Source organism: Gossypium arboreum, chromosome 10, assembly GCF_025698485.1.
Source record: "Gossypium arboreum isolate Shixiya-1 chromosome 10, ASM2569848v2, whole genome shotgun sequence".
NCBI lineage: Eukaryota > Viridiplantae > Streptophyta > Magnoliopsida > Malvales > Malvaceae > Gossypium > Gossypium arboreum.
In genome coordinates, this window is record NC_069079.1 from 103,589,368 (window position 1) to 103,606,615 (window position 17,248).

The 17,248-nt window shown below is 34.2% G+C and overlaps 1 non-coding gene across 1 annotated transcript; it reads right to left on the minus strand.

Annotated features, from left to right (window-relative positions):
- Positions 1–241: 241 nt before the first annotated feature.
- On the minus strand, positions 242–347 carry LOC128282825 (small nucleolar RNA R71). Its single transcript, XR_008273179.1, has one exon. It is a non-coding gene; the product is annotated as a small nucleolar RNA R71 (small nucleolar RNA).
- Positions 348–17,248: the final 16,901 nt, after the last annotated feature.

Genomic DNA, 17,248 nt, shown 5'->3' on the forward strand with positions numbered 1-17,248 from the left:
CAGTTTGATGGTTTGCAGGATGAGGATCCAAATACTCACTTGGTAAATTTCCTGGAATTCTACGATACATTTAAAATTAATGGCATTTCTGAAGATGTCATTCGTCTTCAGTTATTCCCTTTTTCATTGAGGAACAAAGCTAAATAGTGGTTGAACTCGTTACCACGAGGGTCAATTACTACTTGGGAACAAATGACCAAAAATTTTCTATTAAAATATTTTCCACAGGCTAAAACAGCCAAATTACGTAATGATATCTCTTCGTTTGTACAGATGGACTTAGAAACTCTTTACGATGCATGGGAAAGATACAAGGACCTACTGCGAAGGTGTCTTCACCATGGATTACCTCTATGGTTGCAAGTTCAAACATTCTACAATGGTGTGAACCCCTCGACAAGACAGATGATAGATGCAGCAGCCGGGGGAACCATCAATAACAAAACACTTGAAGAGGCTTACAAATTTATTGAAGAGATGTCACTGAATAACTATCAGTGGCAAGTCATGAGGACTAAGCCAACTAAAACAACAGGCGTTTATAACATCGATTCGGTTACTATGCTGTCAAACCAGGTAGAACTTCTAAATAAAAAGATTGATGGTTTACTTGGTTCTTCGCAGGTACATCCAGTGATGAGGTACGATTCGAATGGAGGAGGAGCATGCACAGAATATCAACCCTTCAACCCTAACATCAAGGAGGAACAAGTCCAATATATAGGTAACAATAACTCTAGACCCCAAAACAATCCATATAGTAACACTTACAATGCAGGTTGGAGGAACCACCCAAATTTCTCATGGGGAGGCAAAAGAAATCAAAGACCACCTCCAAGCTACCAACAACCACCCTACCAATAAGAAAAGAAGCTGAACCTTGAAGAGATGCTCCCAAAGTTTATATCAGTGTCAGAAACTCATTTTTAAAATACCGAGATAGCACTTAAGAATCAACAAGCATCGATCTAAGGGCTCGAGACTCAGATTGGACAGCTTGCCAAGTTGATTTCTCAAGACCACAAGGCAGCTTCCCAAGCAACACAGAATCTAACCCAAGGGAGCAACTAAACACGATTACTAGTCAAGATAAAGAAGAGTTAGTCACACTTGAACCAGAACCAAGGCAAGAAACTGAGATAAGCAAAGGTAAAGGTAAGGTAAACCACAATAAGCAGAAACCGGTAAGTATAGAATAAAAACCTCGTGTGTCATACCCTAATGTGACAAGGAAAGACCACTCAGATGAACAATTTGGTAAATTCCTTAAACTCTTAAAAAAATTACATATTAACTTACCGTTTATTGAAGCCCTATCGCAGATGCCAAACGCAATAAAAATTTTAAAGGAGCTTTTAGCAAATAAGCGGAAGTTGGATGAGGCGTCGCATGTGGGGCTAAACGCAGTTTGTTCAACTATTCTGCAAAATAAGCTACCCAACAAATTAAAAGATCTAGGGAGTTTTACAATTCCTTGCTTAATTGGTAGCTTAGATGTTAACAATGCACTAGCTAATTTCAGGGCTAGTATTAACGTCATGCCTTACAAAATGTTTAAACAACTAGGTCTTGGGAAACCCAAACAGACTAGGATGAGCATTCAATTAGCAGATAAAACTATAAAATTTCCTAGGGGTATTATTGAAGATGTGCTAGTTAAAATCGATAAATTTATATTTCCCGTTGACTTCATTGTTCTAGACATAGAGGAGGATAGCAGCACTCCTTTGATTTTAGGAAGGCTCTTTTTAGCAACTGCTAGAACGATTATTGATGTTGGCACAGGTGAGCTCACACTTCGTGTGGGAGACAAAACAATCACCCTTAAAGCTCGCAATTTAGGTAACACATCGAAAATTGAAGGTGATTGTCTAAACCACTATACCAAAACTGACAATATGGTACAACCTACTTTGTAGGAAATGAGTTTGAAGGAAGTACATGAGCCGTTTTCAAGCAATAGTAGAGTCCCTATTCATGAAGAACGAAGGCTACACCTCAATGAGCTATATGAATGGCGGACGCATAAACTAATAACACACAATAAACCAAAACTACGCCAGGATGAGCTCAATACCTTTCCAAATCAACTTAAGGTTACAGATAAAGTTTTATTAGATGTCACAGCTCCTCACATTGTCACTACCAAACTGAATGAAGAAATCCCTCTTACGGTACTTAGCATTTTCCCATTCGGTACAGTCAAGGTAAATCATTCTAAGTTCGGGACTTTTAAGGTAAACAATACCTGCCTAAAACCTTATTTTGATGAGATTCATAGCAGGAATGAGGAGTATAAACTCCTCAAACCACCATGACCATTCAATGGAAAGGTAAGTCGAGCTTAGACTATAAATAAGCGCTTTTCGGGAGACAACCCGAGCACTAACAATATTACTTTCTTCAAATTTTAGTTTTTAAAATCTAACTTACTAACCAAATCATTGAACACAGGCTTTTTAGAACCACACAGTCATGCACACGGGCGTGCCGTAGGCCGTGCACATACCATGGGATGCAACACAGCCGTGCAATACAGCCGTGTGAAAACAAGGCAAAAAAATTTTCCCCAACACGGGATGCTATAAGTAGCCACAGCCATTCGACATGGCCGTGGGCGAAACTGCCAAAATAACACGGGCATGCGACCCTCCTATGTTTGGAAACTGTGGGTAAACCTATCAATTTAACATGGGCCTGTGTCTTCATACACGGGCGTGGGAGAAGCGAACAGAGATCGACACGGTCGTGCAACATGGCTGTGTACCCCAATGAGCCTAATTTTGAAAATCACGACAAGCACAGGCTGAGCTTAGAGCACACAGGCGTGCCCCACGACCGTGTACCCAATTTCTCTATAAACACCTATTATTTATTTTATTTTATTTTATTTTTATCCCTATATTTTGAAATTATTTTTTTATTTTATTTCCTTTTAATACTATTTTATCCTAAGTTTTTACAATTTTTATTCTTCGGCTATGTCATTACAAGTAATTATGTTTCAATATACCTCTTAAAGAGTTCCTGATTTTATCACAGTTATAAAGAGCTCCTCAGCTCATCATCACATAGGACTCAAAACTCCACTGGGAAAGGTTCTCCACGACTGCCATGTCCATCTCGACCACGACCATAACCAACTTCAGATATAATATTCTTTTGGCGCAGGACTTATGGACTAATAAACCTCTACAATCGCCGGAGTATCCTCCTCCACCCTCACGCCGATTATTCTCCAAAACTCCAGTTCAAGGAAATTCATTCATCACTCAAGAAGTTTCACTTCTCTCCCTATCTTATTTTTATATTCTTTTCTCTATATCTATCTTTGTACATTGAGGGCAATGTACACCTTAAGTGTGGGGGAGTATTCATTTTTATATCAGAAAAATCCCTGAATGATTGCCTTGTTCTCTTGAAAAGCTCTCATATCATGTTTAGGATAAATTTTGATTGATTTATGATTTTTATTGATATATCTTAAATTAAAACATAGGCATTCATGCACTGATTATTTAATCTTTAAAGACACTAGAAAATTAAGCACGATAAGTTGATTTTTAAGAATTCAAATTTTTAAGTTGTTTCCCAAAGTTTAGGTATTATCTTGAATTGGAATTCACAAGTTTAAAATATCAAAAAGCCATAATTTCTGTGAGATCTTGAGCCTTTAGAGCATCTATTATTTCTTTCATGCTCACTTTCATTATGAGTGCATCAGTATTGAATTGTTATTCTAGAACTTGCTTGATTATGCATGTCAAGACCACACCATTTGATTTGCTATGTCAAAATGATAAAGGCACTTAGGTTTAACCCATTCACTCCATAAAAGCCTACCTTTTCAATTAATCCTTAGTGAACCCCCTTGAGCCTAACAACCCATTCATTGATTTACCCTCGATATCAACCCATAACTCATTATTATTGTAATCCCCTAAATTAATTTGATCCCTATTTTTGTCGAGATTTGAGTTGGAATAATTACTTAGCTATGTTTTATTCTATTTTGTAATTTGACTTGTTCTTAAAAATATATATATATGTATACATATTAGTAGTAGTGATCTTTTGAGCTAAAGAAGTTAAAATCCATATTCTGAAAAAAAGCTCTATTGTACGCAATTGATGACTAGTCATTTTTCTAGTTAGGCAATTTTTCAATTCAATCTCGATTCTAACCCTTTCTTTCAGTTTGTGACCATACCCTCTAACCAAAGCCACGTTACAACCCTCTAAAGACCTTTTGATTGATGTTTCATCTCAATTTATAGTGGTGGAGATTTGATTTTCATGCAAGCCTATGGTAATAACTTTTCATTATTGACTATTAAGTGCTTTATTTATTGTCCTTAAACACCTCGAGTGATTTGAGTGAATCTTTAGTGAGGATTTGAAAATCTATGACATGTTGAATCAAAGGTAATTACTTAGACGAGGGGAGACACCCATGTTTTCATGATAAAATACTCAACTTGGAATGTTTGAAACTTAAATGTTCTTTCAGTTGAATTTTCAATGTACGATTACATATTGATTTTTTTGAGATATTATCGATAGAAATTATAAGTTGAGAAGAATTTATCTTGATTATGAGTTGAGGATTTTGCTTGAAGACAAGAAAATGCTTAAGTGTGGGGGTATTTGATAAACCGTAATTTATACATATTTCTATCCCATGCTTAGCATATTTTATGGATGATTTTTCCTTAAAAATGGTGAATTCGATGATCCTAATGCCTTAACTTCATGTTTTATACTTAGGTGAGCATAGGAGAGTGAAAGAAACGAGAAACGGGCCAAAAACTGAGAAAATGGGCCAACGTACGAAATCAACATGGCCTGGACCTCCTCACACGGGCAGACCACATGGCCGTGTCAATTTGGTAGAATTGAAGCACAACTCACACGGGTGGACCACACGCCCATGCCATTCTAATAAGCTCGAGCACGGCCTAAAGTAATCGCACACGGGCGTGTCACACGGATATGTCCCTGCCAAGCCCAAGATGAGTCTAATTCAAAAAAGGCTAATTTTGAGGGTTCTTAGGCATTCCAAAGCCTGTAAATACACCCTAAACGAGGAGGAAAAAGGGAGGCGCAGGAAGGAAGCCGGTTGATCCATTTCAGAAGCCGAATTCATCATCAAGCCTGAAGATTTCCCATCAATTTCCCTTCAGGAGTTTTGGTTTTTCTTTATGTTTTGTATTCATTATTCTTCTGAGATGTTTTCCTTTTTAGTTATGAACTAAATCCCCTAAATACCTAAGGGGAATAAAACCTAAAACGAATCTTGTTATTATTTTCTGAATTGTATGATAAATATTTGACTTGTTCTTAATTATGTGTTCTTAATTCTTGTTTTGATATTCCAGGATATTGATTCAAGTTAAGCTCTTATTCAAAGGAGGAATAGATCCTGTCTAAGAGTACAATTTTCATAATTAAGCGGAGTTGTTGCGCACCTAGAGATAGGGTGGCAAGATTTTGCTGGATTAGGGTGAAACCTAATAAGGGGATCCATAGATCGAGTTAATGCAACCCTAGGAAGTTAATTAGAAAGAGATTTCAATTATTGAACCTAGGGTTCGAGAGAGATAATAATATAACTTAGGGATTTCTATGGATCAAGTCAAATGAATAAATCGTCTGATTCAGAGTCAAACAACAAGTGAAGTCTAGGTGGATTTTTCCTTAGGTATTGTCTTAATTCAATCGTTTTTCCAAAAAGTAATTCCCCAATTCTATTTTCTGTGATTTCTTAGTTTAGTTAATTAGTTAGTTAAAACAAACCCCATTATTCTTAGGCTAGATAATAAAAAGACAGTCATTACTAGTACTTTTAGTTCCTTTGGGTTCGACAATCTGGTCTTGCTAAAGCTATACTACTGTTCGATAGGTACACTTGCCTACATCGTGATAATAGTTAGTTTCAAGAATGATTCATTATAAATATTTAAAACTTTTCACACAAAATCACAATCAACTACAATTTTATTAGAGCAAATGGTCTTGTTATTCTCGATTTTAACAACAAAGATCATTGATGTTGGAAAATCATTTTGAGGGAAATGCAGAATTGTACTGCTAAACGTTCTGGCCCAACTTACTTTCCCTTTACGATAACAATTTTGTGCTTGAAAGCTAAAATTCTTACAAACATAAAGAAAACAGGTTATAGCCAAGGCATAATCACAGATTGGGACCTCTACTGAATAGCCAGAGACTCTATTCTGCAACAACGAGTTGGAGAAAGTAAGGATCCCAAAGAAGAAGAAGAAGAAGAATATCCCATAAAGATTGAATCGATACAGTCAACTGAAATCCCTAAAAAAGCAAAATCAATGGAACCAGTAATCGAACCTGACATAGAAACTTCAATGTTCAGGACTCAATTGCCTCACCTAGATCTTCAAGATGAGCTGTCAAAGTTGATGGACATAATGCAACATATGCAGTGGCATCAATAAGTTTACTAGAGATATTAAAAAATACGAGATGACTCAATGAGAAGCGCTCTTACAAAAATATTCAATGACCCATTTATTTTTGTGCCTGAGTCCATGGAGTCCACTATCGAAGAGGGAGTGAAGAGATTCATGCAAAAACAAAGATGATGGAGCAAAAGATGAGTCGGATTCTGAGGGATCTGTAAATAAATAAAAAGAAAGGGGATCTTAATTTTTTTTTTCATTCTTAGGTTATTTAATGTTTTAAGATTAGGTTTTATTAGGAATTTTTATTTTCGCATAATAAAACAAGAGGTGGAAATCATAAATAAAAATGAACAAGTTGCAAAGTAAAAAGTGTGGCAATAGATATATACATGTTTAGGATTAGATCTAGAGAGAGCTTGGTACTTAAGCAGTCAAATTGACTCACCTCCTCTTTTCTAGAATCCCACCTGGTGTATAGTATCTATTTACTTTAACAATAAGAACATTATTCATCTTAAGTAGGGGGACAAAAAAATTGAAATTATTTCCTCTCAGAAAAGAATTATGATTACGATATATTTTGTTCAAAAAATTTTGAAATTTTGTTAAGTATGTCAAACTTCAGTACAAATAAAGTTTGATTATTTCAATAATTGTTATGTTAGCTGAATTATGATATAAATGTATTCTTAATAAAGCATGCAAATCATACCATAAAATTTTTAGTTCCTTAGGAAAGTTAGGCATGCATGAAAGTTTAAGTCTCTAGAATTGACTTAGTAGTTTCTTGAGGTGAAATCCTAGGAAGCATGGAATATTGAAAATGATTTAGGAAACTTTTGTTGGACCATTTAAGCCTTTCAAGCCAAACCTTAATGAATTTTTATCCCTTAAAACCAAACTTTGAGACTATATGGCCTAATTTTATTTGAACCCTTACAATATTTAACCATTACTTTTCTCTTAATTATCTTTAAATTGTCCCAACACTAGACTCGGTACTATTGAAAACATTCTTCAAAAATAAGTTTGGGGGAGTTAAAAGAAGTATCAAACGCTTGAAAATTTTGTAGTACATACAGCAAAATGCTCATGAAAAAAAAATAAAGATGAGCATACTTACTTGAAAGAAAATAGATGTACAAAAGAGCATGTGAGAGCAAAATAAGTTGGTGTATTGAAGGTAAATATTTCGAAGGTCCGATTGAAGCTGAGTCTAGGGTTTTTAGCCTAAATTTATCTATCTTTTACCTACCCCCAGCCTATCCACGTTACAACCTTTTTTAAAGACCTATTGATTCAAGTTTCTATGCTCCTACATTAGTGGAGAGAAATTGCTATGTTCAGCATATGAAGGCATAAGTTAAATTTAATGATTGCAACTTAATCTTGAATAAGGGAATAAAATCAAATTGGTAGGGATTTAACATGTCATTATTAGGAAGCATTTAGTCTATTTTTGCTATCATGTGAATTATTGAGATTAATTTGAATGATTTATATACTTATGTAGCATAAATCTCAAAATTCTTATTCTTGAGCATAAGTATACTAAAATCATAATTTTGGGAAGAATGTTGTTCTGAAGGAATTTTTCAAAGGTGTTTTCCAAGAAATTCTTTTCAATTTGTGCATTACTCGGGACGAACAATGAATTAAGTTTGGGGTGTGGAAACACGAAAATATACACACTTTTTCATACCCTTTTTAACTCAAATTCATGAAGTTTCGGTAAAATTCTTGTTGAAAAATATATAATTATTATAAATAATTAAAGTATACTTAAATTATTAACATGTTAAATTTTAATTAATTTTATCCAGTAAGACTTTGCCTGTTGAGTCTACTAAATTTGTGATTCGAGTATCAAACCCCCTAGGCCGGTGTGTTCTGGTTGATAAAGTATGTAAAAATTGCCCATTGATGATTCAAGATTCATGCTTTCCAGCTGATTTGATGTTGTTACCTTTCAACGAGTTCGATATAATTTTGGGTATGGATTGGTTGACTTTGCACGATGCCGTTATTAATTGCAAAAGAAAAACCATTGATTTGAAATGTCAGAACAACAAGATTATTCGGATTGAATCTAATGATTTGAGTGGTTTACCGAAAGTAATATCTTCAATGTTAGCTCGGAAGTATGTGAGAAAAGGTTGTGAAGCTTACTTTGCTTATGTGCTTGATAGTAAAGTGACTGAAAAGAAGATTGAATTCGTACCAGTTGTGTGCGAGTATCCGGATGTGTCTCCTGAAGAATTGTCAGGTTTGCCACCTATCTGAGAAGTAGAGTTTGGTACTGAGTTAGTACCGGGGACAACTCTGATTTCAATAGCTCCATATCAGATGGCAACTACTGAATTAAAAGAGTTGAAAGCACAGTTGCAAGAGTTGATAGATAGAGGTTTCACACGACCGAGTTTCTCTCCCTAGGGTGCGCCAATTCTATTTATGAAACAGAAAGAACTATGAGAATGTGTATTGATTACCGCTAGCTAAATAAGGTAACTATAAAGAATAAATATCCGTTACCACAGATTGACGACCTGTTCGATCAGTTGAAAAGGGCTTCACTATTTTCGAAGATAGATTTGAGATCAGGTTATTATCAGTTTCGAGTCAGAGACTTCGATATGCCAAAAACTACTTTTCGAACGAGGTATGGACACTAAGTTTTTGGTTATGCCGTTCGGACTTACTAATGCACCCACTATTTTTATGGATTTGATGAATCGAATCTTCAGACACTATTTTGATCGATTTGTGGTTGTGTTCATTGATCATATATTGATCTACTCCCGTGATGAAACCGAACATGCCGAGCATTTGAGACTTGTATTACAGACTTTGCGAGAAAAAAATTTGTATGCGAAGTTTAGTAAATGTGAGTTCTGGTTACACGAAGTTAGTTTTCTGGGACATGTTTTTTCAGCATCAAGTATTCGGGTTGATCCGAGTAAAATTTCAGCAATACTTGACTGGAAACCTCCGAGAAACGTTTCTGAAGTCTGAAGTTTTCTGGGACTTATTGGTTACTATAGATGATTCGTGAAAGGTTTCTCTATGATTGCAACCCCAATGACGAAGCTATTACAGAAAGATGTTAAATTTGAGTGGTTAGCAAAGTGCTAGAAAAGTTTTGATCAGATGAAAGCCCTTTTAACTGAAGCTCCAATGCTAGTCCAACTAGAATCAGGTAAAGAATTTGTTATCTATAGTAATGCATCTTTAAATAGTTTGGGTTGTGTACTGATGCAGGAAGGCAAAGTTATAGCTTATGCATCGAGACAGTTAAAGCCGCATGAAAAGAACTATCCGATACACGATTTAGAGTTGGCAGCTATTATGTTTGCATTGAAAATATGGCGCCACTATCTGTTCGGTGAAAAATGTCATGTTTATTCTGATCATAAAAGTCTGAAGTACTTGATGACTCAAAAGGATCTGAATTTGAGACAAATTCGATGGTTAGATTTGCTAAAATATTATGAGCTTGTGATTGATTATCATCCAAGAAAACCTACTATTGCTGCTGATGCTCTAAGTCGAAAATCCCTGTTTGCTTTGCGTGCAATGAATGCACATATGGTTATGTCAGATGATGGTGCGATAATAGCCGAGTTAAAAGCAAGACCGTTATTTATTCAGCAGATTTGTGAAGTTCAGAAGGTCGATAATGATTTGATAGTAAAGCAGGCTCAATATGATTCGAACGTTGATTCAGAATTTCAAGTGGATGCTGAGGGATGTTTGCGGTTCAGAAACCGAATATGCGTTCCAAGAAATACAGAGTTGATTCAGATGATTTTCAATGAAGCTCATAACAGTTGGCTATCTGTTCACCCGGGTAGTACAAAGATGTATAATGATCTAAAACAGCACTATTGGTGGCAAGGTATGAAACGAGACATTTCTGACTTTGTATCAAAATGTTTAGTCTGTCAGCAAGTAAAAGCTGAACATCAGGTACCTTCCAGATTGTTACAGCTGATCATGATACCTGAATGGAAATAGGACAAAGTTACGATGGATTTTGTATCCGGTTTACCGATGACACTGAGCAAGAAAGATGCAGTTTGGATTATTGTGGATAGATTGACTAAATCGGCTCACTTTGTTCCAGTTCGTACAGATTATTCGCTCGATAAACTTGCTAAGTTATATGTTTCTCAGATTGTAAGACTACACGGAGTACATATTTCTATTGTGTCGGATAGAGATCCGAGGTTTACATCGCGATTTTGGAAGAAACTGCAAGATGCATTAGGTACTAAACTACATTTTAGCACTGCTTTTCATCCCCAGATAGATGGTCAGTCCGAGCGAATCATTCAGATACTTGAGGATATGTTGAGATGTTGCATTCTCGAGTTTGAAGGTATGTGGGAATGATACCTACCTTTGATTGAATTTGCATATAATAATAGTTTTCAATCGAGTATTAAAATGGCACATTACTAGGTTTTATACAACCGTAAATGTCGTACACCATTGTATTGGACTGAACTCAGTGAAAATAAGATACACGGGGTTGATTTTGTTAGAGAAACTGAACAGAAAGTGAAAGTAATCTGTGAAAGTCTAAAAGCAGCATCAAATCGTCAGAAATCATATACGGACTTAAAATGAAAAGATATAGAGTTTCAAATCGGGGATAAAGTATTTTTGAAAGTCTCACCATGGAAGAAAATACTTAGATTCGGTCGTAAAGGCAAATTGAGTCTGATATTTATTGGGCCGTGTAAGGTTATAGAGCATATCGGGCCAGTTGCTTATAGACTGTTGTTGCCACTTGAATTAGAAAAGATCCACAATGTATTCCATGTCTCAATGCTTCATAGATATTGATCCGATCCTTCACACGTGACTAGTCTGACCAAATTTGAGATTAAGCCCGATATGTCGTATGAGGAAGAACCGATTCATATTTTGGCTCGTAAGATTAAAGAGTTGCGAAATAAGAAAATTCCATTGGTTAAAGTATTATGGCATAAACACGGAGTTGGGGAAGCAACTTGGGAGCCAAAGGATGCAATGAAAGATCGTTATCCGAACCTATTCACCGGTAAGATTTTCAAGGACGAAAATCCCTAGGGGAAGAGTTGTAACAGCCTGATTTAGACCCTAGATGGAACGGTGGTTTTAGGACCACAAATCTGAGTCAGAAAAATATTTAAATATTATTTTTCGTGTTTATTATGTTTGAATTAATATCCATGAAATTTTCGTGATTGAATTTTATCGTTTGAGTGCCCGATTAAATAAAATGGCTTAATCGCGTAAAATGAAAACTTGATAGTTTAATGTATAAGGGCCGAATTGTTGTTGTCTTTTTACACGGAAGTACTTATAATGCAATTAGACCATAATTAAATGAGTTGGACGGTTGTAGAAAACCAATATAAAGATTTTATATTAATTAGTAAAGGTTAAAATAGTAAAATATGAAATAATATATGATACATTAAAACATAAAAAAAATAAAATAAGGTTTCATATTGCTTGTTCTTGCCGAAAATAAAAACAAAGAAAAGAAACAAAACCTTCAAGGGTTTGGCCAAAACTAAGCTTGATTAAGGCACATAACTAGCTCGATTTTTGATAATTTTTACGTTTTTGAGATCGTTGCTTCGAATACAATCCGACCCATGCTAGAATTTTTTATTTTGATGAATATTTTGAGTTATGCCATTGATTAATATTTGTGTTTTGTGATGTTTGATGATAAATTATGAAAGATATGTTTTAGATTAACATGTTTTATATTGGAGTTTTTGATGATTTTGAGTAGTTAGGACTAAATTGCAAAAATAATAAACTGAGGGACTAAAATGTGAAATAAATGAAATATATGGATTAGTATGAGTATAAGGAAGATTCGGCCTAACTATGTTGTTGTGAGATTTTGTGTATTTTGTGTTTTATGCAATTAGGACTAATGTGTAAAAGTATGAAATATTAGGGGTAAAATGGTAATTTTCCCATTTATGTGTAGTTGGATTAAATTGAATGAAATTGTGTTTGAATGAGATTAATTTGAAATTGTATAGATCAAGAACAAAAGAAATCGGACTTGGATTGGGGAAAAACAAAAATAGTCGAATAGTCAATTTACATCATTCGTTGATATCCGAGGTAAGTCTATAAGCAATAAACGTCATTAAATTTGAATGTATATGATCTTTATATGTTGAATTTAATTGTATGAATTTCTATAGTTATAGCCGAATGCATAAATGTTTATGAGATTTGGAAATAAGTTCGGTTCAATTGGGATATGAATTATGAATAAGATCAACTTTGTACAGTGATATATCAGGCTTATTGCCTAGCAGGATTTGATGCCGGTGTATGTTATCAAGCTTATTGCCTAGCAGGCTTTATGCCGGTGTATTAAATCAGGTTTATTACCTAGCAGGCTCTGTGCCGGTGTATTATACTAGGCTTTATGCCTAACAAATTTTACATGAGCAACGGTAAAAGTAACCAAATGTGTTAAATGAGCTAAAGTGACCAAGTATGTGAATGTGACTTACCTATTTGAAATGAAAGAAAATTGATTGAAAGATATGTGACAGAAATGTTTTGTGATGCTATTGAAAATGTATGTAATTATTAGTAGAGTATTCGGTTTTATGATAGGTATAATTATGTGACTTAAAAACTTGATTCATGAGTATGTATATTCATGAATACATATTTATAATTAATTATCTATGATATTATGTCTTTGAAATTGGAGAACATATTGATAATTTATATATGTGTATATTTTGCCATGGTATATTTTGTGTATATAAATATGTTTGATTTGGTTTATTTTATTGATCTATCTAGGTCATCAATATGCTTAAATTGCTTATAACTTACTAAGCTACGATAGCTTATTGTGTGTATGTTTATTCTTTGTCCTTATAGATTTTGGAAGTTAGCTACAGGCTCGGGGATCGTCAGTGAGGTCATCCATAATATCGTCAACCTTCGATACTTTAAAAGTCTTATTTCGAACTTATGGCATATATAGGCTAATATGTATTTTGTCCTATCTTGGATATGTATAGGCTAATATGTATTTTTTCTGATCTTGGATATGTATGGGCTAACTTATGTTTATATTTGATTTTGGGTTATGTAAACATGAGCCATGCGAAAATGGCTTATCCATTATGTTAAGTTTGGTTTTGATGGTTCGGCCCTTTTATATATATATATGTGAACCATGGTTGATATACTTGCTAATGGTGATGAATTTATTTCAAAGTATATGTGTATGGTATATTTGGTATGATGTGAAATTAGGGTTTGATATTTAAAGTGACAAGTTGATATTTGTATTCGATTATGTAATGATAAATTTTAACTTAAGATTGAATTTGTGGAATTGGTATGACTTTAATGGCTTAATTTTCATGTTAAAATTCAGTTATATTTGACATGGTTGGAGTTTATTTTGGTATGCATATCATATGATAGGTATGATTTGTGTTTTGGTGATATGTTTGAATTTGGTTATTTTGAGAGATAAATGGTAACTTGTTCAAGGCATGATTATAATCGGTTATAATATGCTTAGGACATATTTATTTATGGATTAGTTATTTAGATTCGGTTTTTGATGGTGTATATGTATAAGCATTATGTTTAAATTATTGTGTATTTAGATTTGGTTTCATATGACTTATTTGACGAGATAAGAAGAAAGTTGAGGTATAATTATAATAGTTATGAAATGTTTATGAAATGATACTTGAAAATGGTTTAAATTGATATGGTTTTATGCCCATAATTTGATATGAGAAAAGATGCATATTTTTGGCCTTGTTAAATGCATGTTTATAGTAATATGCATAATATGTGAATTTATCTAATCATGAAATGGTATGTTTTATCACATGCATAAGTTTTTGTTAATTGCTAATACATGTTTGATTATGTTTAAGTTTTTAAAAGATAATTTTTGTTATGGGACTGAGTTATGAAGTATGAAATGTAAGAAATATTCTTTTGAGTTGTGTTATGTTAGGTAATGCCTCGTAACCTCATTCCAGCGACGAATACGGGTTAGGGGTGTTACAAGGCGAATTAATTTTTCAGCTGAAGACGGTCCAAATTATGAATATTAATTCATAATATAATTAATTTTAATTTTAATCCAATTTAATTTGGGTTAAATAACTAATTGTTAATTAATTATGAAAAGGGGCCCAATTGAGCTGAATAGAGAAAATCGATCCAACCAAGTACTAGGCAGCCCAAGACTGTCCCACATGCTGATCCAATCAGCGTGTTTGGTTGATTATTCGACTAGCAAAATATCCCTTGAATACTCCTTCAATTTGCATTCAAACCCCTCCACTATTTATGTCTTTCTAGATTTGCCCCTACCTTAAAATAACAAGTTTGAAACCTTCAAACTTGCCACCTGTGTGGCCGGCCATGGGGGAACTCTATGGCTGCTAATTTTTTTTCTATTTTTAGTAGCCTTCTCAACCTATAAATACTTCCTTTGGCTGCTCACTTCAAACACATCACAAAACCATTCATTCTTCACTTCTCTCTCACTTTTCTCTCTCCATTGTTCTTCATTTCCTTCCCTATTCCCTTGTCGATTTCACCTCTTGAAAAAGAGTCCTTCAACCACCATTTGGAGCAGTATTCGAGTGTTCATGAAAGTCTCGGTTAAATAAGAACAAGTGGAGAATAAGGAGCGGAGAAAACTAGTTAAGCCTTAGAGAAACATCGGATTTGATACTTATTCATTATCCTTTTAATTTTATTTTTGTTGTTATGAACATGTCTATAAATATTTGTGATGTTGATTGTTTAATTTAATTAATATGGCTTAAATTTAATTTGTGTTAGGTTGATTGCATTTCGTCTACTTGAGTTATTAAAATTATGTTTGTGTTGTTATAGGCCTCAATAAGATGTTTGATTAAGTAAAACCATGACTAAGTTATTCTTACATTACAATTGTAAGGTAACTAATGAATTAATTATTTAACAGGATTGGAATTGTAATTAATTGACACGCTACTTGATCAGTGCATGTTTAATCGTCTAAGATAGTTGAGGGTTAAATTAGCAACGGTATATAACGATACATTAGCCTTGCATAACTTCTAAGATTATTGTGATTAAATTGTTTCAAGGTAGAAATACCTTGTTACCTCACGTAACCTTTTATATGCTTATAAGATTGAATTAATTGTTTGAATTGGCATAGAGATATGTACAAGAAATTATTTTAATTTCATAAGTATGTATGTGCATTAACACATTTGCTTATTAAAATTTGTTTAATCGTTGAATTGACATAGAGATATAGTCAAGATCTAAATGGATTTTGGTAGGTAAGTATGTTCATAAGTTAGCAAATTACTGTGTTGTCGTGAATTTATTCGTAACAACATAAACATGAGTTTAATAATTCTAAGTTAAGAAATATAATTAATCTAGCATAATTATGTCATCTTGATTAAAATCATCTTTTGAGATCGTGCATTGGAACTTTTATTTTATTTTTATTTTTATTTATTTTACTTAGTTAACATCCTAGTTTTTAATCACCTCCTCAAGTCAAAATATTTTTCTTCACCAAAGTGTTTTTAAAATTGCATTCATAAATAATTATTTTCACAGTCCCTGTGGGTACAATAACTCGACAATTACTTGTTGCGATTATTTACACTTGCACATTTTTGTCGTTCCAGGAGTCATCATCACTCCATGTCACATAGAGAGCCTTTTACTTCTTTTTCAAGGTGTTAGCACACTCGTATTTAATGTGTGACCAAACTCTTGGCGTTCATAGAATTTCAGACCTTTCTTTTCTCCTTCTCAGTTTCTTCTTTTATCACAACTCCTTTTGATTTCTTTTTGGGAAAACTGGTATTGGCTTCAAATTTCTTAAATCTTCTTGATTGTTTTTGAATTCCTTATTAAATTTATGAGTAGGTAAGGCTATCTGCTTCATTTAGATTCATTAACTTGAAAGTAATACTTGTAACATCCCTAACCCGTATCCGTCGCTGAAATAGGGTTACAGAGCAATACCAGATATTACACTTTAAACTATCCTAAAACTTTAAATATTTAATATCACAACATTAATCATAGCAAAATCAATCATTAACATACATATTTTCCCTAATAGGATACCTCGAGGCCCTAAAAACACGATAGAAAGAAGTCGGGACTAAATCGAAAACATATAGAATTTTTTAGAAAAAGATGAAAATTTTCAAACTGCACAGGTCACACGGTTGAGAGACACGCCGTGTCTCAGGCCGTGTGGACATTTGAAGTAGGGACACACGGACGTGTCCCAGTCCGTGTCCGTGCCTGTGTAACTCACTGACTTGGGTCACACGGCCAAGCCACACGCCCATGTACCAAGCCGTGTACCCTTTGAAATGGCCTCACAGGCCCGTATGCCAGGCCGTGTGCTAGGCCATGTAACAGCCTGACTTGCAACCCTTTTGTAAGCTATAGGAGACACATGGCCATGTCGCATGGCCATGTGTCACACACGGCTAAGACACACGCCCGTGTCTCTGGCCATGTGGACGAAAAATAGGCCATTTCCAAGCCATTTTTCTCACCCAAACATGCATCCACTACAACCAATTTTCCACATATAATCAAGCACTCCAAAGTGCACCAAACCATTCCATAATAAGCTATTCAAATAAATATACATACAACCAATATGCCCAAAAGGTACCTCAATCATAACAATTAAACATGTATAATTATATGCACAATTTGGCCAAAAGTTCAACTAACTTATAACTAAATTTATATCA